At 41.6% G+C, this 24,688-nt stretch overlaps 1 protein-coding gene across 13 annotated transcripts in view; it reads left to right on the top strand.

Annotated features, from left to right (window-relative positions):
• The window catches only part of ESRRG (estrogen related receptor gamma), a 724,179-nt gene that overhangs the window by 82,097 nt on the left and 617,394 nt on the right, over nt 1-24,688 (top strand). The window contains exon 1 of one of the 13 annotated variants that reach the window (XM_049868249.1): nt 6,673-7,440. The exons of the other annotated variants lie outside the window; for them this stretch is intronic. The gene's annotated coding sequence lies outside the window, so the exon portion shown is untranslated. Of the gene's footprint in view, nt 1-6,672; nt 7,441-24,688 lie in introns of those variants that run through there. 13 annotated transcript variants of the gene reach the window in all.

The raw sequence follows: 24,688 nt of genomic DNA, 5'->3' as shown, positions 1-24,688 counted from the left end.
CACGGTGACCCAAGTGTGTCAGAGTGGAACTGCCCTCCAAAGCGTTTTTAAGGCTGTGGCCTTTCAAAGGCAGATTGCCAAGCCTTTCTTCCATGGCACCTCTGGCTAGGTTTGAACCACCCACCTTTTGTCTAGTAGTCAAGTACTTAACGATTTGTGCCACCCAGGGACTCCAAAATAGCGTTAATGGGCGTGAAATGAGTCATTTCTAAGGGAGATCTTCTCTACGGTTTCAAGGAGATACCTGTAAATTTGTATTGTTTGTTCAGACACCAGGCAAGCTCAGAGGCATTTATTCTCTTGTGTCTGTCTGTCTCTCCATCCAGTGTTCAATGCGGTTTTGACTTTATAACTCAAAGCTCACTCCTTTATCTTGGGTCCCAGAACATTTCCTGAGAAATGAAGTGATTTAGGTGCTTGAAATGGCAAAAGCTCTGGATAAACTTAATTCAGGACACACGGCACAGCTGAGGAGGTTTATATTAAATCCCAATAAACAGGGTTAGGGTAATTCTATCCACGAAAACATCACAAGTTCATCTTCTCTCATGTAAGAGTATGGTTTTGGCAGAGTTTATTTTGCATCCTCTTCCTTTAGCTCTCTCGGCTTGGTTATACAAATACAAGAATCAAGCCAATGTTGGAGACCTTGGGAAGCTCAGAGGAGAGGGGATCACTGGACTCGTGAATACCTTTAGGTGGATCTGTGTTATCTTCCAAATTAAATATAACTCTGCAAAGACTTGGGCTGACCTTCGCGGTATGACCTCAGTCATCATTTTCTAGTGTTATTTTTCACTTCAGCCACGTGCTTTGCATTGCCTTCTCACTAGGAGAGCGGGTAGCAGCATGAAACACATAGTGGTTTTTAAAATTTTTATTTATTTATTTATTTATTGTAAAATAAAACACAATTGGAAGACCACATGAGTCAAATGTATTGTTAAGACAAATACCAGCCAGATAAAGAAATAGAATTTTGCCCCATCCCCAAAGCCTTTCTGTGTGCCCCACCCGTCGCACCCCCTTGGACCCCCATGAATAACCATGCCCTCTTATAGTAATCACTTCCTTCCATTTTATAAAATACATTTATCACCCACTGGGCATCCCTGGACACTATAATGTTACTGATTTAAAGACAATACATGTGCCTTTTAAGTCTTTTTAAATCTGTGAAGTTCCTCCTTCAAAAACAAACTCCACTGTGTCAAGTTAATTCCAACTCATAGTGGCCTTGTAGGACAGAGTAGAACTGCCCCATTGGGTTTCCCAGGCTGTAATCTTTACAGAAGCAGACCGTTACATCTTCCTCCCATGGAGTGGCTGGTGGGTTTGGACTGCCGATGTTTTGGTTACCAGCCAAGTGCTTTAAACACTGTGTCACCAGGGCTCCTTAATCCCTTTCATTTTCTTATAGTTTATCTATCGAGGACCTGGGCTGTTTGACCTGTAGAGCTCCCTGAGTCTCAGCTTTGCTGACTGTACACTCACGGTGCAGTTCAACATGTTCCTGTGCCTTCTGCATTTCCTGTAAATGGGCACTTGATCCAGAGATTGTATCAGACTCAGGTTGATCCCTTTGGAAGGTGATAGGTGGTTTGGCAAGGCTGCAGTCATTATTGAGGCTCAGATTGTTCCCGTTTAGCCAGTGAAGACATCTTCAGGTTGATTCCTGAGTCTTCTTTGTCATTGCCTTAAAAGCCCTTGATGGCTGCCTTGCTCTCTGGTAATACAAGGTGTCCCAGGCTCATCTTGTGCATTTCCTGTCCTAGATCTGGAATCACCCATTTCTCCAAGAGGTGAGAAGTGTTATTTCAAGACGATAATCTGGGTACTAGGGATGCTTATTGCTACTGTGTTGGTCATTGTATTCTAGCCCTTTGCAGAGGACCAAATTAGTGCTGTTATACATATATTTAATATATACAGATATCACCATCTTCAATCTCTTTTGGTATCTATTCTTCTTTCCTTCTTGCCTTCCTTTCGTCTATCTCTCTATCACATTTAAAGAAATACCTATGAGTTCATATTGATACTTCCAATTCAAATTTGAGACTACAAAGCTTCACTTAACCTCTTCCACATTATAGTTACATGTCCTCCAAGAATCTTTATTCCCAAAGACACAGGGCTTAATAAAGTTAGAATATCCTCTAATTACTCATTTGTTTTTATCCCGTATTACATACGTAATATTTCAGAATAGCAATACTAATACTAGTACTAATGTGGTTCTTGAAAACATTAAAACTTTTTTTGCATACAATCCACTCATCGTACCCCATTTTTAAAATAGCACTGTATCTACACCGTCGGAGCATATAGCCATTACAAACTCTGTTCTTCCCCTCTCACTTAGGTCCCTGTTAGTCTTAATTTGACTATCTGTTTAATATTCACCACCTACCCTTATGTCACTGATCTTTCTGATCATTTGGTTGCCTGAAGCTCATTCTGTAGTTGTTTCCCAGAAAAGGCTCATGGGAGGAATATTTCCTAAGTTTTTGCCTATACCAATAGCAGTTTGTCTGAGCTCTTTATATATGAAAGTTAGTTTTGCTGGATATAAAATCATTTTCTTCTAGTATCTTAAATAGGTTACTCCATTTTCTTCTGGCCTAAAGCATTGCTTTAGAAAAGTCTGATGATAACCGAATTTTCTTGACACTATAAGTCATGTGCTTCTTTTGCCTCTAAGCCCAAAGCATTTTACTAGAATATGTCTTGGTTTATTGGTCTTTCGGGGTCAATATTCTCAGGTGCCTGGTAATTTTTTTTTTTTTAAATATGTAATTTCAATTTTTTAAAATGTTTCAGGAAAGTTTTCTTGAATTTTGGTTATTAGCATTTGTTCTGTTCCCTTGCTTTGGTTTTCCTTTTCAGAATATCTCCTTATCTGTATGTTCAGTTTCTTTGCCTGTCTTTGCTATTTGTCTCTGTCTCTCAAACCCTTTTTATCTTTTTCATTTATTTTTCCTTGTTCTCACCATTTATACTTACTGAGGGACTAACTGTATCTGTTGCATTTATTTTAGTTTAATTTAGTTGGCATTTATGAAATGATCTTTTAATTTTAATTCTTTTCTGAGTTCTGTCACCATATTTCTGAGTTTTTCTAATTCTGAATGTGATGTTCCTTTATATTTTGTATTATAACCTTAGTGTCTTTTAGCTTCTTTTGAAATGGTAGGTTCCCATTTTGATTTGTCCTGTGGGAACATCTTTCCAGTGTGCTTTTGCTGTCTCTAGGGATGTTATTCTGTGCCTTATTCTTTTTTGTAATTATAATAACTTTATATGGGATTTCACCTTCATAATTTTCATGTGTACTGTTCAAAAACATAGCAAATTGTTTTCTGGGATTCCCTAGCTCTGTTACCTATTCTTCTGTCCTGCCTTGATCCAGACGGTCTCTTTCCTTTAGCCTTCCTGTCCGTACTTTACCAGTTTAAGCAGCCTCTCATCAGTGGGACTCAACACTTGAAAGAAGCCCTGGTAGCCTGAGAGATTATGGGTGGGGGGGAGGGGACTAAATTCTTCCAGACCTTTCAGTCCTCCTGACATAGGCCCCTTGCATTTAGCTATTGAAAAGGGCAAAACCTGTCTCAGTTATAGGTACTGTTCCAAATTGGCCCCCTGCACTACTTTAGGGTTCTGCTGTTTCCAGTTCATTAGGTGCCATTCACATTGCTTTCTTCTCCTTTCCACCTAGATGCTGATTCCACGAAGCATCTGTGGCTGCTGGTGGTTTGTCCCATCAACTTGTATTTTAGAGTTAGTGAGGAAAAAAATTATCACCTAGTTTTGTTGTAAATGTTGTTCACGGGTTTTGGTTTTGTTATCTAGTTGCTCTGTTTTTATCTGAAGATTGTAGGGATTGAAAAACTATACTGCCACCCTTTTTCTAGAATTCCTTCTCCCGTATTCTTTTAAGTGCCTTCTATGATTAGTGGCATGCATCTAAGAAATAATTACTCAGGGAAGGGGATGTAGCCTGGGTCTCCAGAAGGGCTTTCTTCTGTACAAGCTAAGTAACCTTAGTCAGGGTAGAAGCCATCATCTCAATCTCACTGGCACTAATTCTTGACCAACTTTGCTAATAAGCCTAGAAACGAAAAAAAAAAAAAAAAAAAAACTTCCCAAGGGTTTTTTTTTTTTTTTTAAGTTGTAAATTCACCTATTTTTTCCTTCCAGTCTTTTCGCAAAAACATGTTTGGTGACCTATGAAATAACCATGATAACAAATACAAAAATATAATTAATAATAACTGGCTATGTGTTTTTGTCAAGGTATACTCACTGCTGAAAAAACACCCCCCAAAATCTCGATGTGTTAAATCATTTCTCACTTATGCTGGTCTAACTTGGATTGTCAGGGTGTGGCGAATGGAGTTTTCTGAGGGCCACTCTTAAGGACCTCAGAGCCTGAAGCACTGGAAGAGAGAGAATGGGGAGGATCTAAGAGGGGATCTTAGGGGCTAGTGATGTGCTGCCTCATTTCCACCCACATTCCGCTGGCCAGAGGTCAATCATATAGCACATAAACCAGTCACCATTGAGTCGACCTCAACTCATGGGGACCCTGTTGTCTCAGAACAGAACTGTGCTCCATAGGGTTTTTAATGTCTGATTTTTTCAAAATAGATCGTCAGGCCTTTCTTCTAAGGCACCTCTGGCCAGACTCAAACCGCCAACCTTCTGGTTAGTAACTGAGTACATTAACCATGTACACTACCCAGGGACTCCCATATAGCATATAGACCCATCGAGCTGCAAGGAAGCTAGGAAAGGTATTATAACTGTGGCCTACGAAGAGAAGGAAATAGGATTTGGTGAACCCAGTATCTGTCATGGTGAAGGAAAGAGAAGAAGGAACAGTTTACCAGGTAACAATTTACTTAAATTTCGTTTCAGCCAGAAAAGAATTATATAAAGACATGGATGTGAGCAAAGGATGATAGGCTTGGAAAACTGAATTTTGGTCTGGTTAGAGCATCAGATGAAGTCGGAAAAGGAGGCTGTGGTAGCTTCAGAAGAAGGCCTTCATACTGCCAAACCTTATCCTGTGTGATAAAAAGGGCTACCATTGGCTTGTAAGCAAGTGAGTGACATAATCAAATTTGTGTTTCGAAATGTAATTGTAGTCCCCAATTATTACCAACAGTGTGTCTGAAAGAGACGAAGAAACCTATTGCACACCTTTCTTGATCATGCACCTAGTGATTTAAACCCAGGAAAAACTGAATTCACCTCTGCCTGTGACCATCTAAATCATGCTTACTTGGTAGGCTCCCATTAATGTGCTACAGTCACAACCAGAGTCTGCAGTGAGTTCTATAAATTCAGGCTGGAAATGTAATTTCAGATCTCACCGGGCCTGTGTTGTCTCAGTGATATTATAATCAATGACTCTAGCTGCTTTTGAAGCTCGGAAAGTGACCTCTTTTGACATTGATTTCTCATCTGTTTTTTCTCTGACCTTTCTTCACCTCCTATGTCTCTTTATTTGCTAAGGCATGGTATTTTATTGCCAGGCACCCTTATAATAGCCCTAGTAGCCATGCATTTAGCTCTGTTCAGGTCATTACTACCTAAATAGTTGCTGTTATGGCAAGATCTAGTCCTAGGAACCAGTGTTGTACCCTCTCAGAGGGAGACTGTTTTACTTCAATTAGAAGACACCAAAGTGAGCTGTCGAATACTCTTCTTAGCTTAGTCTGGAGTCTAGGAAAACTGTCACACGTCTTTTGGCCTTTGGAGTAGAGCCCCAGGTTGAGAAAACCTCAGAAAATGATCCCAAGTTCCATATCAAACCTCACATGAAGATTTCCAAGACGTGTCCGTTTCTTGGTAAAAGTGGATGAGGCTAAATGGAAACGTCAGTGAAATGTGCATCTTACGGAAGTGTGTGGTTTGTCTGGCATTTATGCTCCCCAATGTGACCTTTAGACTAGAACATGATCAATAGCCTATTGGCTTGTCTCTAGTCTGGCTGTCAAGGTCCTGGAGGGGGAGGTTGAGGAATTTCAATGAAAAGCACCTGAAATGACTAAGTTCAAATTTAGTAGAAAAACACTCATGTTTTTTCAGTAACTTCCAGAAGGTTCCCCAGCACCTGATGTATGATAGCCTTTTTCATTTTGGGCATCTGCTCTCTTTGTCTAGCTCAGCATTCCATGAGGTTTTTTTTTCTTCATAGCTCAAAACTGAACATGTCAGCAGTGAGCAGCCACCCAGCTTTGTAAGGAATGCCATGGCTGACAACTTCACAGCTGCTGAGGAATTGGATGAGCCTTTCTTGTAAAGCAGCACTGTACACAAGAGCCTTTGTGCCATTGGGACCCACCAGGGAGTTTCCAACTGCCCTTACTCCTGGAAAGATGTGCCAAGCCCTCCTGACCGCATTGCCCCAATGTCTGGCGATAACAGCCATGACTATAGCCAGCCCCTTGGTGGCTCTCGAAAGAACACAAAGGGCCTCTTGTTCTGTACTATCAGAGTGAAAGGAAACAAAAAATCCCATATTTTAGGAACAAGACCAATAATTTATTTGTCATGCCACTCAAAGTATTTGGAACAAATGGAAATAATATCTGGGGACACATATAAAACCTTGTGTTTTATTATTTATTCTTCAATAATTCAATAGATGTCTAATAAGTAGAACAGAAATCACATACTTTCTCTACAGCATTTTTTTTTTTTTTGCAATCACATTAAGATATGTAAGTTTTTGTATGATGAAGGAAGAATGAATGAAGATCATTGAAAGGAAGGTACCTCTTCATCTCCATGTTCACCTCCAAGTGGCCTATTTATTTTCATCAGAACTCCTATAACATGCAAGAGCTTGCTTGGTGATTAAGTGTGATTAGTCTCGTGGACTCTGGCTGGAAGACACGAGATTCTTTAACCAACTGCCCCAGATTGCCTCTGAGAAACCATTTAAGGAATGCCTTGCTGTTGTTAATTATCACTATCAACCAGATTGCAGCCCGCATTATCCCCCACCCCAAAAAGGAGGTAGAAACTTCTTTAGTTCCATTCTAAAAGTGCTTATTTGGCTGTTGACTGGCAGTTGTCCCTCACTATGTCTAGAAACTTTCAGATTTGGGGGGAACTTATGGGTTTTTTTGAAGGACTCTTGAATATTTTTGTCATAAATGTCATTCAATACCCAGTTCTGAACACACAGGGCTCTCTCTGAGATCACTTTAGAAAGATGGAGAATGAGACAGAGCAGCATGCTAACAGGGATGGCTATTACTCAAGCTGTAACCAATAATTCACTTGGAATGATTTACAGATGGAGATTCCTTTGATGTTGATGCATTCAGCCACCATCCTTCAGGGTGACCCGATGCATTCAGTCAACATCTCCTTCAGGGTGACCAGATATGCCTTTAGATATGTCAAGACCATTGTCTATACCAGGTCTGTTTTGAATCATTTCAATTCATTCTGTAGCATTTCTCCAGAAGTTGCATAAACACGTTCTTCGTAGTTTCTAAATTCAATCTTAAATCCAAGGTATATTTCCATTTCACATCCTTAGCATGTTTGCTTATAGGCATTAAAAGATTTTAATGGGGTATTTTTCTTCAAAGTGCTTTCCCTGCTCTTGGCATTGTTATTTGCACAGAACTTTGTGTATTTTATAAATGGGAAACAGGACTCTGGATGGGCTAAGTTGTTTTGCATAAGGGCACTCAGCTGTTTAAAAGCATAGTCAGGACTTAACCCAAGTATCCTGTCTCCCGGGCCAGCTCCTATTCCATATGGCTCTTTTTTCTCTCACCTCTTAATACAGAAAACAGAACAGTGGCTGTTTCAGAAACATAAGTAAAGGATGGCTCAAGCCAGTGGGCGTGCGTTGATTCATACTCATTGCCCTTTTAATTCGAGGCTCTAACAGATGGAAAATTATTTGGATGTTGCAGTAACAGCAAAAATAACGTTGGCTTCCTCTCAGCTTTCACCTAGAGAAGCTCAAGAAGCCTGTTTCTTATAATTAGAAGGTGTGCGTGAACCTGAACAGTAGCACAAGAGTCAGCCATTGTGAGCATTCAATGATTCACCTTTTAGAAGTGACAAGTGAAGAATCGGACTAAGGTTGCCTGGAGTTTTCTTCAGGATAATAATACCTGAAGGGAAACCCTCATAGGCTCAAGCCAAGAATTATCAAATGACCTAGTCTTACCCTCTCCCGCCTCCCCGCTTTATCCACCCATTTTCTCTCTTGTCTCAGAGCCACCTGAGGACCTGTAACTGCTGACTTCAGCTTCCCAGCCAGCACATAGGCCTTAGATCATGAACACAAAACAGGGAGGGAAAGTCTTTCACAAAACCTTTCTTCCATGGTTTCATCTTTCCCTTTGTCAGCCTATCTGCACACCTTAAAAAATTTCACTTTCCACCTTGGAGCCTGTTCTGTTCACTGACTCTTGCCCACACCTGGCTATTTCTAAGCTAAATGGCCAAAGCAATGTTCCTTGACTGGAGCAGTCATGTTAAACAACATTATTTTTTATTGTTTGCAGCCCTGGAAGGTTCTTCTAATAGCAGACAGAAAAACTCAAATTCACACAGTGAGCTAGGCCAGGACTGTACCCAGAATTCCTGACTATGAGTTCAGTAATGGGATTATTTTGGGACGAGTCTCATCTGCTGTGAGCATTGATAAACCAGTAAGGTGAGGAGAAGGTGGTAGCTAGCAGAACGGTGAAGGAGATGTAACTAAATGGTCCATATCTAGGTTTGGGCGGTAGATGGTCTAGACCTCCTCTTCTTGCCTTGAAGATCCTGCTCTTCCAAGATCATTCCCTGACAAGACGTGGTTATTGGAGGTTAACATTTTTCTCCATTGATGCTCAGTTACCTGCCTCTTTGTGGGGTTTCTTTTGAGCAGGAGGAGATGTTTGACTTCCCTGTCAGCAGCCTCTGGGTGAGGCAGCATCCACATGCTGTCTGTTGGGCCCTCTGTTGTTCCAACATGAGTTGTCCCCATATGACCTAAGACCTCACATGATAAAGCCACACAGGTTGTGTAGTCTAGCCTATCTAATGGAAAATAATGTAGTTTTTCAGGAGAAGGGCTGTATTTTATCAAAACCTTCTTCATGTATAGCCTCATTTTTTGTTGGTCTGCATCTAGTTTTACTACTTCAGCAGCTTCCCTGGGCCAAAGAATCCATTTGTTAAGCTACGTTGCCAGAAGTTCTTTTTCACCTCCCTGGCAAAAGTATCTTGGCATGTCACTGTAGACAATCCTCCGGGCCCAGGTCAGAGAATCACATAGGTAAGATTGCCTTCTAATAAGGTTCTTTGACATCTTAGTTATTAAATTCCCTTGGATGGGGGTTCAAACACATCTGGCTTACAGTGAAGCTTGCTCCATGTGAATAATGCTGTAAGTCTTCTGAATGAAAGTTTTCTTGTATTTCTGCTCTTCTGTATAGATCTGCTTACTTTATCCATCCGAAACGAAGCCACCTTTATCCCAGAGCCAAACCCTGTCCACCGTCTTCCCAAATGGGAGCAGAAAAGACAGGTTTTACTTTACTTTCTGCCCCATCCTGGCTCTCTTTTTTTGTGACCTCTTTCTTCTGACTGCCGGATTAGCTTCTGTTGACTTCTCACAAGTGGCACTGGCTGGTCTTTCTGGATCAGAACCGACTCTAGTGCAGTCTTCAGGGTGAGAAGAGGGTGCTTGTAGCTCAAGCTGCAGCCAGAGGTCCAGGCATTGGGTGGAGGACACTGGCCAGGAGGGAGGTCATGAGTGCCCAACAAAGGGAGAACCCCTTAAATAACCTCCAGATCTTCTTGATGGAACTTTCCTTTTCTCCTGTACTGCCACCTCATCACCTCCTCGGAAGAAATTCAATAGTTTCTTCTTCAACAGAAATACCATTTCTTCTCTTCTTCGAGAAGCCTTACTAAATTTAGTTATTCTGTAATCATCAAAGACACATGATTCATGGGTCTATGAGTATCATAAGTTAGGGTTTACCAAACTATTTTTATGAGATACTAATTTTATGAGATTGAGAAAGTTGTCCTCCAGGCAAATAAGTTTAGGAAAATGTGCATACTCTATCCTGTGTTTTGGAGATTCACAATAGCATTGTAAACCAAACCAGTTGTCATGAAGTTGATTTCTACACACAGCGATCCCATGTGTTTCAGAGTAGAACTGTGCTCCATAGGTCTTCAATGGTTGAATTTTTGGAAGTAGCTCATCAAGCCTTTTCTCTGAGGCATCTTGGGGTAGGCTCAAACCACCAACCTTTTGGTTAGCAACCCAGCGCTTAACCATTTGTTTCACCCAGGGACTCAGGATAGTAGATCAAACAAAGTCAAGTTGATTCTGACTCACAGAGACCCTGTAGGGCAGAATAGAACTGCCCCATAGGGTTTCCAAGGAGTGGCTGGTGGATTCGAATTGCTGACCTTTGATTTAGCAGCCAAGCTCTTAACCACTGTGCCACCAGGGGTCCAAGGCTCTGGGAATCCCTGCGGTAGGGAAATCAGTCTATACGTATAATCCAGAATTTTCTAGGGATACAAATCCTATTCAGGGAAGGTTTGATTTAGGAAGAAATAGCTAAGTTCTGACTTAATTATAATTAGAATGTGGAGCAAAGGAGGAACTTTGGAGATAGCATTCTGGGCTGTGGGCATGCAAGTTCAAGAATCCCTGAGAAGACCATTGTGTCCAGAACATAGGGCAGTAGAGTGAGAGTGGAACTGGAAGAGGCAAGGGGTAGTGCTGGAGCATCAAGGAGGGCCCCAATTATAAACTGCTTACCAGATGCACTAAAGATCTTATTTACTAGCCAATGGACAATGCAAAACCTTGGAAGGCTTATCAATATCAGAGTGGTACAAATTGATATGCATTGTTTAAAAACCACTTTGGCTACAAGTTGAGCATGTATAGGAGGGGAGCTAGGGTATGTTGCAAGGTTGAAAAATTTACACACGCCATACTCAGATGTATAAAGAAGATGTACATTTCTTCATTTTCTGTGGCTGCTCTGATTTTTTCTTGTAAGCTCCAGCTCCAGTGGTTAGCAGGGAAATACATTATGTTCTCACTTCCTCCAGTTTTAAATAGTCTTTTTTCTATTAAAAGTGTCCCTTTCAGGTAATTCCTCAGAGTCATGCACCCAGTCCTCTTCTCCCCATGATGTTGTCTGGTGGGATGGGAGAGTGTCCTGTCCCCGAGGCCTTAGTGGGAGGGAGCCTGGTATCTGCATATGGGTCTTGGGGTAGCTCTCTGGGTTCTCACAGCCCTCTCTGCAGGATAGTACCCTCATTATCCTCCTGATCACTGCTTCCCTGCCCAGATTTTACTTCTGAACTCTGTGGTTGATTAACTCAATGTCTGTTCTATTTCAGCTTGGTAGGGCCAGAGGATCCTCTTTGTTGCCTCATTTGCCCTCATTTGCACCTGAGCTCTCTCTGGCTTTATTAAATAGTGACTGTCTGAAGTCTGGTTCTCTGGTCCATCTGTTCTCTAATACAATACCCCCACACCACCCTGGTCCATGGTAGGGTCCCCAGCCAGCACCATTGGTGACTCTCCGCCATTAGCACCATCAATGACTTCACCATCAGTGAAAGTCCCAGAAGGCATGAGACCTTCTGTGTTCTTTCGTATGACAGTGGAGCCAGGAGAGCTATTGGTCAGCTAGACTTAGGCTTTGTCTCTGTTTGTCCGTGTTCCGCACTCACCTTTACTCTGTTGAGCTGCTCTAGGTTGGGAGATGGGGGAGTACCCTGCCAGACGATCTCCTCCCAGAGTTGCAAACAAGAAGTGGAACAAAATCTCTTTACATGCCTACCTGCTCCAGCACTTCCACCCAGAGGAACCAAGGCACATAGTCCATGGTCTGCCACTGCAGTCCCTGCCTGTCTTTTCCCTCTCCTGACATCCTGGGCTGGAAAAGTAGGCCAGTTCTTTCCTCTAGTCACATTTTATATTCTCTCTCCTTGGTCTATAGTCAAATACTCTAGTATAAAAGGCAAAGCTCTTCATGTGGGATTTAGAATTCCCTTTCTCTCACTCTACAAAGATTGGCTTTTGAGGCTTCTGTCTAGCTATGGCGGTCAAGCAAGTCAGCTTTGAGACTCAAAGCCGAACAGTGCCCTCTTTCTTCTTGATTATTCCCGTCTACTCCCTGCATTGGGGCAATAATTGTCATGGCTCAGCTGTGAACATGGGTAGGCATAAGGGAATATTTCCAAAATATTTGTTTGCGATTAAAAGTAGTAACAAGGTCTTTTGAGAGAGAGATTGGTAACTTGGACTTGAGTGATGACAAGGGGATGGAGAGAAAACGTGGACTAGAGAAGTGTTTAGATGGTAGGATTGGCAATACTTGGCCGTTAATTTACTGTGATGAATTGACCAAATGTGAGAGTTTCAGGTTTCTGGGTTGCATGGATGGATGCTGTACCCTTTACTAAGATGCGGAACATAGAAAAGAATTGGTTGGGGGGATTAAATCACTGAATAACATGCCAAATTTGAAGTTCCCACAAGCCATTCAAATGGAGGTATCTATTAATTAGCAGGATATGCAGCTGTATAGCTCAAAAATGGATATTCTACAGGGAGTCATAATCATAAGATTGGTTGGGGAGCATGAAATTAGAAGAGTGGTGACTAGATTAGCTAAGTGATAAATAGAGTGATGCAACCATCTCACGGTAGACACAGGCTTACCACTGAGACCAGATGACAGATCTGTTAGCTAATACTATCTCTTCCATGGTACAGCCCACGGCTGACCGTTTTGCCTCCCCTGCTGAGGGACACATCCTTCACTTATATATATATATTAATACGTTCACTCGGGTCACAGTAAATCTTATCAACTGGGGAACAATTTTGTCTCTTTCTAATGATGTTGTCTATCTCTATTCTGATTTCATTATACGTTGCTCTTAAGATTTTTACTCTCAAAATCAATTTTATTTATATTATTACTGTATTCCTCAAATACTTGCAAAAATATTGGTTAGAAGCTAGAAATATAGGTAGGAGCTAAATAACTAGAAGATGTTTGGACTTTACCTCAAGGTAGGCAACTGAAAACCATTGAAGACTTAAGCCAAGGAGTGAGTTAACCTAAGTTGGGTATACTTGATTAGCATGCATTCCTTGATCTAATGGAAACAGGTTGATGCATTCAGTCAGTTCTACACGTATTTGTTGATCATCTATTTGTTTAAGATTCTGTGCTGAAGACATAAAATTAAAAGTTAAAAAAAAAGTCTCCTGTTATTATGCCAGTATCCGTTGGGGTACATGTATGTTTGGTTTGTAAAAGAATGTACAGCAAAGGGTCTTAATGGCTCCTGATGTAATTCCTTTATTAGAGAAATGCCTTAACCTTTTCAGGTCACAACAAGCTCCGCTGACATCTTTTTCAGCACTGGACATGCCAGTCTACTTGTTCTTGCATTCATTTTGTCATTTAGCAGAACTATTTTATTTTTCTTCATATCCCTAATGGAAAAAATCGCAATATGCATCAAGTATATGTTTTGATTTTATTTTTAAATGAAAAAAAAAAAAAACTAAAGAAGTAAACAGATCAAAGACTTGTGTGTGAAAATTACATATTTCTAAAGAAACATAGCAGGGAAAGTGGCAGAGGGATTCTTTCAGGGTTGGATTTTAACATCTCTGTCCAGTTGGGTGAAAATTGTTTTGAAGATGTATTACATTCCCTGATCAAATGGAAAAAAATGCCACCTGCCATCGTATCTAGGAAACACCCGGCTAACATGGCCGAGAGCCACACACTCCTTCTTACATGGCCTTCCTGTGAAAGCCTTCCAGTGGCCCAACACTGGCATCTGGGCAACCTCGTGTCTCCTCACCAACCCCAGCCACTCAGAACATTAGGGAAAGCTCTAGGCTTGCCATTATTTTCCTTTGGAAATTCCCAAGGATAGTTAATGGGTGATGTTTTTTTTCTAATATTTAACCTGGCTCCTCCACCCCTTCTCTGCCACTTTTAATACTTGAGTCAGCTTTGTAGTTAGTTGCAGCTTAAATATATGAGTCAGGAGATTTGCTTGGAACAGCGCTATGTTAGGAATTACCATGGTCGGCTGCTCTTCGGGGTTGTGTCAATAATTTTCTGAGTGGTGAACTTCTTGTGATCGGGCATTATGGCTTTTTGTTTTTGCAGCCCTTCAAGGGTTAATTTTCTGTGCTGCTTTTAGTGCTTGATGTGAACCCTCCTATATGAATGTGGCTTTTGAAATGAAAAATCCCTACATGCACAAAGAGTGCCTTGGATAGTTTTGCATTTGCAAATAAAGCCCTAACAAATGCTCATTTAAAAAAATATATTTTCCCAGCTGAGCACATTAAGGCTATATGCTGCATCTTTGTATTCACTTCAATAAACCAGGTGTGCTTCTGGAGATTAGCTATTTTTTATAAAGAATGATTTTGAAATAAATGACAATGGGCTCATTTCTCTTTATGCTGAGGATAACATTAAAGGAAAACTGCCGTGATTAGTTTTAATATCTCAGATAGCTTAATGAGTACTTACTAAAAATGTGAGTGTGTGTGTGAGCACATACACACAGAAGGTGGATATATGTGTACACATGTGCCTGAATAATTTTCTAACGTCTTAAGTAATACCTGCCAGGGATTTTAATAACCCCACGCCAGGGAATTATTCTGGTGGCTGTTTTTGCGAGACTTTCAGCAGGAAGTCCATTTTCCATGGATCTGTTTTTTCTTTAAAAGTGCCAGTCAGAAAATATGAAAATGGGCTGGGATTTTATGTGTCCTTTATAGTCGTTGATTGTGCGCCTCTTTATAAGTTATTGGTAGGTCCTTTGTACTTCATTTCTCTCCTGCAACGCAAGTTGAGGCCAGCACAGGGGAGAGGAGTGTGGTTAGATCTGGAAGAGTTAGAATGGGGATTGCATTAAGGAACCAATAACAGACGAATTCCAGGGTTTTAGGAAGGAACAATATTAAGTTATATAGAGTGAACTTCAAGTCGGATGAACTTGTGGCGTTCCACGCATCCCTCTAGTACCATCCTGTGGTTAATGAATAGGGAGAATGCATACAGATGGTGGGAAGGTCTCATGGTTGAGGAAGTTAGGTAGACAAGATAGCCTAATGTATTAGTGAGACTATTGTTAATGTGAGTCTCTGGGTGGTGCAAAAGGTTAACACTCTTGACTGCTGACTGAAAGGTTGGAAGTTCAAGTCCACGCGGAAGTACCTGGAAGAAAGGTGTGGCATTCTACTTCTGAAAAATGAGCCATTGAAAACCCTGTAGAGCACAGTTCTACTCTGACACACATGGAGCCTCCATGAGTCAGGGTCAACTCAGTGGCAACTGTTTAATGTTCAAGTGGCTAACCACGAAGGCCAATTTGGGCAGGCATTTCCGTGCAGCCAAAAGGGAGGGCAGTCAATGGATAAGATGATTTGAGAGGGATCTACTGTACACCCTGTGGACGGGAAAGCACTGCCTTGGGCTTCTGCAGTTCAAGGTCTGCTACCTAGTTCAGTATACTTGAGTATTTCTTTATTAGATAATTGGCTAAAGCCTTGATTATTTAAAGATGAATTATCCAGGGTACAATCCTCTGAGGATCCATAGTTGCTTTCTTTTTTTTTTCCTTTTTCTTGCCTTTGTCTATTTTACTATATTGGTATCTTTTCTAGAAACTGGAGAGAGAAAGGTAGAATTAAAATCTCTCAGTTTTTTTTTTTTTTTTCTTTTGTTCAGAGCTCTGGGTAATGGTATACATGAAGGGATGATGCTGAAGCTGTTAGTATGCAGGTGGGTGAATAGCCACAAAAGACGGTTATGTCTATTTTTTATAATCCCAAATAATTGATATTTAGCTCTCCATTTTGAATTTTAGTTATTGTTTTGTTCCCTTCTGGGCACAATCTATATAAAGAACATTAGCACTTTGTCTTTGGAAATATGACTTAAATTGCTGTCTATCCATGTTTTTAAGAGCCAGGATGTGGATGCAAAAAAAAAGTTTTTCTTTTGTCTTTTATCCTGAGAAGCTGGCTCAATATGTAAAGAAAATAAGAACAAAAATAGCTCAATCTGAAACTCTGAGTAAGATAATGGCCCTTTAATAAAAGTACTGAGGAATGCTATTGTCACAAGATTCTTTTTTGGATATCATGAGACTAAAAAGGGTCAACAAAGATGTGTTTCATTTTAGGAAGTAAGGCTTAGAATTTTGGTTAACTAGAGATAAAAAAAAAAAATTGCCATTGAGTCGATTCCAATTCATAGCGACCTTATGGATAATAGATGTGTTGTGCAGTACTCATTTGTTATTGATAGGTTTTGAAGAAGACCAAAAAATTTCAGGTTGAGTCTGGCCATTTTATATTGTTTGTGTAAATGGGAGGGAGTGATTTCCTGTCTGTGACTGAGCCTAGCTTCCTTCTTTCCATTTATGGAAAGCATCTTTGAAGCCCAATTTAGCTGCCATCAGTGAGGTCTGCTCACTTTGCGTGTCTGGGGTTGGAATGTGCTGTGATAGCCCTACGTATATAAAGTTTGCTTCCCTTGCTGAGTTTCCTAATGGAGGTTGGGGGTTGAGTTATTATAGAGTACTTTTTTTTTGGTGAATGGCAAGAAATGCTTAATGTTTGGCATTAAATTGGAACGAGCTGGGAACAAAAGGAGCTGTAGGAATTTATGAGCTTATATTTTAACACGTTTTAGAGGAGATGGTGACTGAATCACCGGGGTAGCATTGATTTCCCCTTCCAGAGACGACGGTATCGTGCCATGACAATGGGTGGAAATTGTGGCTTTTTCCACTAGGGACTAGGGAGCGTAACTCACGGTACAGGGGAAGAACTGGCACACAGCAGTTCTTGGGCTGTGTCACCAGGGTTCACCACTGCCTGCCAAGTCAGACCTCGCCGGCTGCTTTCAGTTAAATAAACCCTTTTGGAGAGCTTTGTAAAAAAAGTGAACAGATCGGGTTTCTAATTTTAGCTCTGACAGCTTATAATCAGAAATATCTCCAAACTCACTTGTTCACAAACATCTGCACCAACACGTAGTGTCTGAGTCACCTAGTGCTGCTATAACAGAAGTACCACAAGCGGATGGCTTGAACAAAGAGAAATTCATTTTCCTACAGTCTAGTAGGCTAGAAGCCCAAATTCAGGGCGTCTGCTCCACAGGAAGGCTTTCTCTCTCTGTCGGGTCTGGAGGAAAGTCCTTGTGGTCAGTTGTCCTCTGGACTAGGAGCTTCTCTGCACAGGGACCCCGTGTCTAAAGGATGCACTCTGCTCCTGGCACTGCTTTCTTGGCGGTAGGAGGTCCCCAACTCTCTGCTTGCTTTCCTTACCTTTTATCTCTTGTAAGATAAAGGTAGTGCAGACCACACCCCAGGAAAACTCCCTTTACATTAGATCAGGGGTGTGGCCTGAGCAGGGGTGTTAGATCCCACCCTAATCCTCATTAACCACAGGCAGAGATTATGATTTGCAACACACAGGAAAATCATAAAATAGAGAACAACCACACACAGCCTAACCAAGTTGACAGATACTTTTAGGGGACACAATTCAATCCATTAATCGTAGGTTGCAGTTTTGGAATGGACCTGTGGTGGCAACAAAGATGGGGAAGTAGAGAGAGGTGGGGTCCCTCTGTTTGTGTATGCTCTCACTGCTTCTGGACACCAGAGCAGGTGCAGTGTGCATGTGTGTGCGTGCGTACGTGTGTGTGTGTACATGCATGTGTTTGTGCGTTTGGGCATGTGTGCCTGTGTGTGTGTATGTGCATGCACGTGTTTGTGCGTTTGTGTGTGTGTGTGTGTTCATGTGCATTTTTCCCCCCAAGCAGCTGATGCGCTGTGCCTGCATCACATTGCAGAGCTTCTCCTTTCTTGGGAATCAAAGACATTAGTGGTCAGTTGTTATTTGGGACAACGTTAGATCTTAAATGACACCCTAGAGAGAAATTTTAGAACCTCAGAATCTGCAGTGAATCAAATGGCTTCTCTCTATTTCCATAATTTCTATATTTATATGTCATTCAGCATACTGTATAGCTGAGTGATTCAAGAAAAACAAAGAGAGAGCTATCCATATTATAAATAATTCTACATTTTATCAAAGCAGAAATACACATCTGTGGTGGAGGGAGCCCACCTACTGAAGGGATGGGCTCTTGCAGACAGAAATGGATACGACCAGGAAACAGCAAGAAGGATGGCAGCAAGAACAAAATTCTAACTCACAAAAAAGGCCAGACTTGCTGGCCTGACAGAGCTTGGAGAAGCCCTGAGGGGTATGGCCCCCGGACACCCTTTTGGCTCAGTAATGAAGTCACTCCTGAGGTTCACCCTTCAGCCAAAGATTAGACAGGCCCATAAAACAAAACAAGACTAAAGGGGCGCACCAGCCCAGGGGCAAGGACCAGAAGACAGAAGGGGACGGGAAAGCTGGTAATAGGGAACCCAAGGTCGAGAAGGGGAGAGTGCTGATATGTCATGGGGTTGTTAACCAATGTCACAAAACAATATGTGTATGATTTTTTTAGTGAGAAGCTAGTTTGTCCTGTAAATCTTCATCTAAAGGACAATAAAAAAAGAAGAAGGAAAAAAAGATGACAGTAGCATAGTCAGATGACAGCCCTCCAACCTGGGACTCAGTGACTTCAGGTCATGAGCATCAGTTGAGAGCCTACTGGGTGCATTGCTTTGAATGTAACCTTCATGACTTCTTAGGACAAGCATACTTAAACTTTTCAAACAATATAAAAAAGTAAAATTAATGCATACATTCACAGACCAATATCTAATTCTAGTTAAAATGGCGATTCTGCAGGCACTAAGCAGGTGTGGGCTTTTGCTGTGACACTTGAATCTGCCAACTGGTAGAGTGACAGTCAGATGCCTGTTCACTCTCCAGTGTCCAAGACCACTTAATGTTCAGGGAAGAGGCAAGGTAGAAATGCTAAACAAATGCTCCATAGACAGAGACTGGTTTTTCCGGAGAAGAAAAAGTTGGAAAATTTACTCCCCAAATCTAGACTGGATTGGCTAGCTTTTTGCTGTCATACACAGGATCAAGTATATTAAATGACTATTTTGAGTCTCTATTGAGCCTATTCCTTTTAAAACTATTGTGTGTGCGTGGGTATGTGTGTTTGTGTGTGAGTGAGTATATGGACATTCCGTCAACTCTTAAAATGCGCTACCTTTATTCCAACTTGCATTGGATGTTTAAAGGATTTAATGCATTTGCTGTCTTGTATGAGAAGAATGATGGGGAGATTAGATGAGGAAAAAGGGCTTTTGGCACAGCTTGCAGGCCGTTATTTTCACCAACTGTGGTGTTAGCTATGATCTTTTCACAGTGCTTCTGACTATGGGGCCTCATAGTAGAGATCCCTGGGTCTCTGTGATTTCATTTTTTCATAAAAATGATGAGAATATTTTTCAAGCTTTTACTGAGAACCCACTCTGTACAGAACTTTAAACTAAGATGGGGAGGGGGCATGAACTAAATGTAAGAGACCCTCTGAGCTGTTGAGGGTGCCCAAGGTAGAGGAGAATAACAACATACCACACAGCAATAGAATGTACAAAACTACCAGAAGCTACAAATAAAACCCAGGATGCTCTGTGCTGATGTGATTGCTGTGGTGTGTATTTCCTTTAAGCCCAGGAAATTTCGGAGCCTTCATTTAAGCAGACTGGAGTAGGGTCAGCAGCATTTCTTGAACATCACTGTATGCCTAGTACAGGTACAGAGGAGTAAGGTTTGGAGTCAAATAGTTTTTATTTGAATCTGAACCCAAATGCTTGTTCTCTTGGGAAAACCCTTAACTTCCATGACCCAGTTTTCTCAGAAGGAAAACAAACCACCTTACAGGATTTTTATGAACGTTGAAGGTGTGCTGCTAGCATTGTGGAGGTAATTCACAGGAGAGGAAAAATGGTTTTAATTGTTGGTAGAAAAATCCTGAAATATTCCAAAAATGAAACTCTCAACAGCCAAGGAAAAAGAAGCTTTTGATTGCTGAACCACTGACATAAACTTTAACTAAAGCAGCAGTTTATTTATTAAATTTCAAAGTAATGAGATGACTAATGAGAAAACCCAAACCCAGTGCCGTCAAGTTGACTTTGACTCATAGCAGCCCTATAGGGAAGAGTAGAACTGCCCCATAGAGTTTCCAAGGACCCCCTGGTGGATTCGAACTGCCATCCCTTTAGTTAGCAGCCATGGCACTTAACCACTATACCATCAGGGTTTCCTGACTAATGAGAGGGACGCATGAAATTCAGTCTGTGGGCTGGTGAATGTGGAACGGGAGAAAAGGGAGTATTTCCTTCTCCTTTGGCAGGTGCCAATCAAGGTGACACAGGCGTTCCCTGTTTCATCGTTTATCAGACTGTAAGTGAGGAGGGAGGCACAGAAGAAGGCTGTGACTTCATACCTTTCTCAGCCATGTCATGGAAGAGACAACATTTAAATGCACCAACCTCATGGCCTGGTGACCTTTTTCTTCAATGAACAGTCCAAAAATCTATTTCTCACCACTTATATAACCCATTTTGAGACCACTAGACAAATTTTAAAAGGAGGTAGTGCCACAGTTTTTATTAAAGAGACGACCAGAATATAAGGGCAAAACGGTCAGCTATGAGTTGGAATCGACTCAACGGTAGTGGGTTTTTAGACAGTCAGGTATGGGAAATATCATTATATTAAAATTAAGCTAGCATTCCTTGAAAGAAGACAAAAATCCTCACAACTGGACCAATAAGCAACATCATGATAAATAGGGAAAAGATTGAAGTTGTGAAGGATTTCATTTTACTTGAATCCATAATCAACGCCCATGAAAGCAGCAAAGAAATCAAATGATATATTGCATTGGGCAAATACTCTGTAAAAAATCTCTTTAAAGTGTTAAAAAGCAAAGATGTCACTTTGAAGACAAACGTGGGCCTGACCCAAGTCATGGTATTTTCAATCGCATCATATTGCGTGCAAAAGCTGGACAACGAATAGGAAGACCGAAGAATAATTGATACCTTTGAATTATGGTGTTAGCAAAGAATATTGAATATTCCATGGACTGCCAGAAAAATGAACAAATCTGTCTTGGAAGAAGTACAGCCAGAATGCTCCTTAGAAGTGAGGATGATGAGACTCTGTCTCAGGTACTTTCGACATGTTCATCAGGAGGGACCAGTGCGTGGAGAAGAACATCATGCTTGGTAGAGGGTCAGAGAAAAACAGGAAGACCCTCAACAAGATGGACTGACACCGTGGCTGCAACAATGGACTTAAACGTAACAATGATTGTGAGGATGGCACAGGACCGGGCAGTGGTTTGTTCTGTTGTACATATGGTTGCTATGAGTTGGAACCGACTCAACGGCACCTAACAACAACAACAACAACAACAAGCATTCCTTGACATTGCTTCTCCTTCTCTCTCTCTTCCTGTTCCTCTGTCTCATGTGTTTGTGTGTGCTGTTTTTCTTTATTTCTATATGTTCCCATGGAACCCAGCCTACATATCTTAAGACAGAATTGATTGCGTCATGCTGATCACTCTGTGACTGTGTGCAGGATATTACTATTCAAGAAGCACCAGGACAAGGTTGAAAAAAAAAAATACAGAGTCTGCAAATTGCCAACGCTTCTAAGAAAGATGGAGGAACAGAGCATAGCAGGGTACAAAGCATTTGAGAATATAGCTTTATGAGAACAAGTACAGATGATATGGTAAAGCCCGAGTATGTATGTGATTTAAAAGGGAGTTCATAAGGATTTAGTTAAACCAAGAAAAATGTAAAATATTTGGAGTAGTGAAAAAAGCCTGCTTAAAAAATAAGGCAATAAATATCTACCCTATCTGGACATAGGAGAGGAATCTCAGGAGACTAGAGGTAAAAAGGAAAGCAAAATATTTGTCATTGGGGCAGGGTTATGCTTCTTGAGACATTCGTCAATACCGTACCCAGTTTCTACAGAGCAAGCTCAGCCTAGAAGCTATTCCTCTGGCCTGGAGGAGAGACTCTTTTCTGATGGTCTGTGTTTTCCAGATGGGACTCAAAGAAAGGGTGCTGCTTAGCTTTTGTGAAACAGCATGGGTGACCACAACTCCAGCATGACTGAGGAGAGCTGAAAAGGAACAAGATAGGCACCAACCTGAGAAAAGAGGTGCTGTGATGATGATGGATTGACTGGCTCCCATCATGTATGACATTCTAACTGGACCAGACTTTGACCAGAGGCAGATAAGGGAGTCCTAGGTCCTAGGTCTTCCTTCCACCACTTGTCTATCAGTTTGTCATACAGTGGTGGCTTGCGTGTTGCTATAATGCTGGAAACTGTATTTTAAATATCTGCAGAGTCACCCATGGTGGACAGTCTTCAGCAGAGCTTTTCAGATAAGACAGACGAGGAGGAAAAGCCTGGTGATATATTCCTGGAAATTAGCCAATAAAAACCATGTGGATCACAACAGAATAATGTCTGATGTAGTGCTGGAAGATGAGCCTTCTAGGTTGGAAGACACTCAAAATACACAGTGGCTGCAGCATTGGACTTGATCATACCAACAATGGTGAAAATGGCTCAAGATCGGGCAGCGTTTTGTTCTGTTGTATGCTGAGTCTCCATGAGTCAGAGCCGACTCTGTAGTAACTAACCACATAACAATAAAGCCTTCTTTAAACTCCAAGAAGTAGTTTAGGATGCCTTTGGAATAGCTCTGCCTCCAGCTGCTGCTTTTATCACAGAATCGCTAGAGCTTTACTTCGTTCAAGTTTTTGACTTTTGTGTTAAACCCAAACGACCTGTTAAATATTGCAGGGCTTAGTGACCAGAGATATTTGCAAGGGGCTGGCTTTGTGGTGAAAACTGTAATTTAGTAGGAACACAGGCCTGCTTCTGGATAGGCAGTACTGAGTGACGTTGGCCTTGTTCCTCAATTCTGATTTCTTGTATGTCAGCTAGAACTAGTCTTAGCAACAATGGCTTTTCCTTATGGAGACTATGCATCAGTACTTTGCTAAGTACTTTTTAAACATCATCCACTTAATCCTCACAGCAGTCCTAATGAGGTAGATATTATTGGTCCCACTTCACTAATGATGCAACTGAGTCCACGGCAGGGTAAGTAACCTAGCCAGCGTCATAAAGCTAACCCACTGGGATTTGAACTCAGAACCAGCCTGCTCGATCCTATAATCTGTCAAGAAGGAGAAATTTTGACATTTGCTTGGAAGACCTTCATCTTTTTTTCAATTGTAAAAATATAAACGATATTTTCCGAGTCAGTATTTTTCACACGTACAATTCAGTGACACCGATTACATTATATCATATTGTGCAACAGTCACCAACACGCACTGGCAGATTTGCCAGCACCATACACAGAAGCCCTTTAGAATGCTTTGAACATGTTAAAAAATAAAGTAATAGCTACATAGCAGGCATTATTCGAATGTCCTGGCTTTCTATTTCTTCCGCACAACACAAGGAATCCTGGTTGTTGACCTTCTAATTGACAGTGTAATCTTCCATTGTGAATTGTTTGCCCACAGCTCTTCCATGATATTAAAATTACTGTTAAGCACACAATGTACTTGGTGTTTACAACACACACTGCAGCCTGTTCCCTGCACTGTCTTTGTAGCACACCTGAGCACAATACCAGGAGTCGGAGAAGAGTCGGATTGAGGCTGATTTCCCTTGCTTCCATGCCTTTGGCTTGCCTCCACTTTTATTTATTTGTATGAAGGTTTTGTGTAAGGAAGTTGACTTTTGTCTGAGAGGAAGCAGTGCTTGTGTTGGTGGTTCAGATGTCAGTACTCTGGATGACAGAACGTGGCCAACGGACGTTTAGCTTATTACAGATGGCCAGGTCCCCCAGTGGTTCTTAGGACCACGATGAATGGAGTAGAAAGTCTACCCAGGCCTTTCTGAACCTCAGAGTCAGGAGTGGCAGAGTTCTGAGACAGACCAAAGGGAACACAGAATTTTCAGAAAGACATGTGTGGGAACATTAACAATAATTTTTTCAAAAATCCAAAGTCTTTGACATGAAAGGATTTCAGAAGGTCGGGAAGAGAATTTCAGTAATGTGGGAGAAACAGGAATGTCGCCGTACGGAAAGGCTGGGCTCACAGGGCTGGAGAGTGTGCCGCGGAGCTGGGGTGAGGAATGGCCCCTGGGACTTGGGGGTTGAGAAGGGGTGATGTCTGGGGGCAAGGCTGCTGTGAAACTGGGGCCCTGCAGGAGAGACGGCAGGTGCCTCTGCCGAGGGAGGAGGGCTGGGCCACCGCAGGGTTTTGTCTTCCCCAGCCCTCCTCTGTCCTGGGTACAAACCTTTTCACCTCCCTTAAAGGGAGGCTCCGTTCTGGGCAAAGCCCCGGAGGCCCTTGCTAGGGACCTGACGCAGCATTCAGCCATTGCTAATGAGCTTTCAGGGGTGCTTTTCAAAAATAAATAAAGGATTATAGGCGCACCCCCTTTTAATCTACCCCTCCCTTCTTAAACCTTAGTTATGTGTTGCTGCGGGCACGTGGCCACAAGGGACTGTCTATGCCTAAGGCTATCAGTAGATACAGCTATTTAAGAGGTTTTACTTGTACATCTGAGCAG

Source organism: Elephas maximus, chromosome 24, assembly GCF_024166365.1.
Source record: "Elephas maximus indicus isolate mEleMax1 chromosome 24, mEleMax1 primary haplotype, whole genome shotgun sequence".
Taxonomy (NCBI): domain Eukaryota; kingdom Metazoa; phylum Chordata; class Mammalia; order Proboscidea; family Elephantidae; genus Elephas; species Elephas maximus.
Note: the sequence above shows the minus strand (reverse complement) of the source record. Positions and strands in the feature narration are given on the sequence as shown.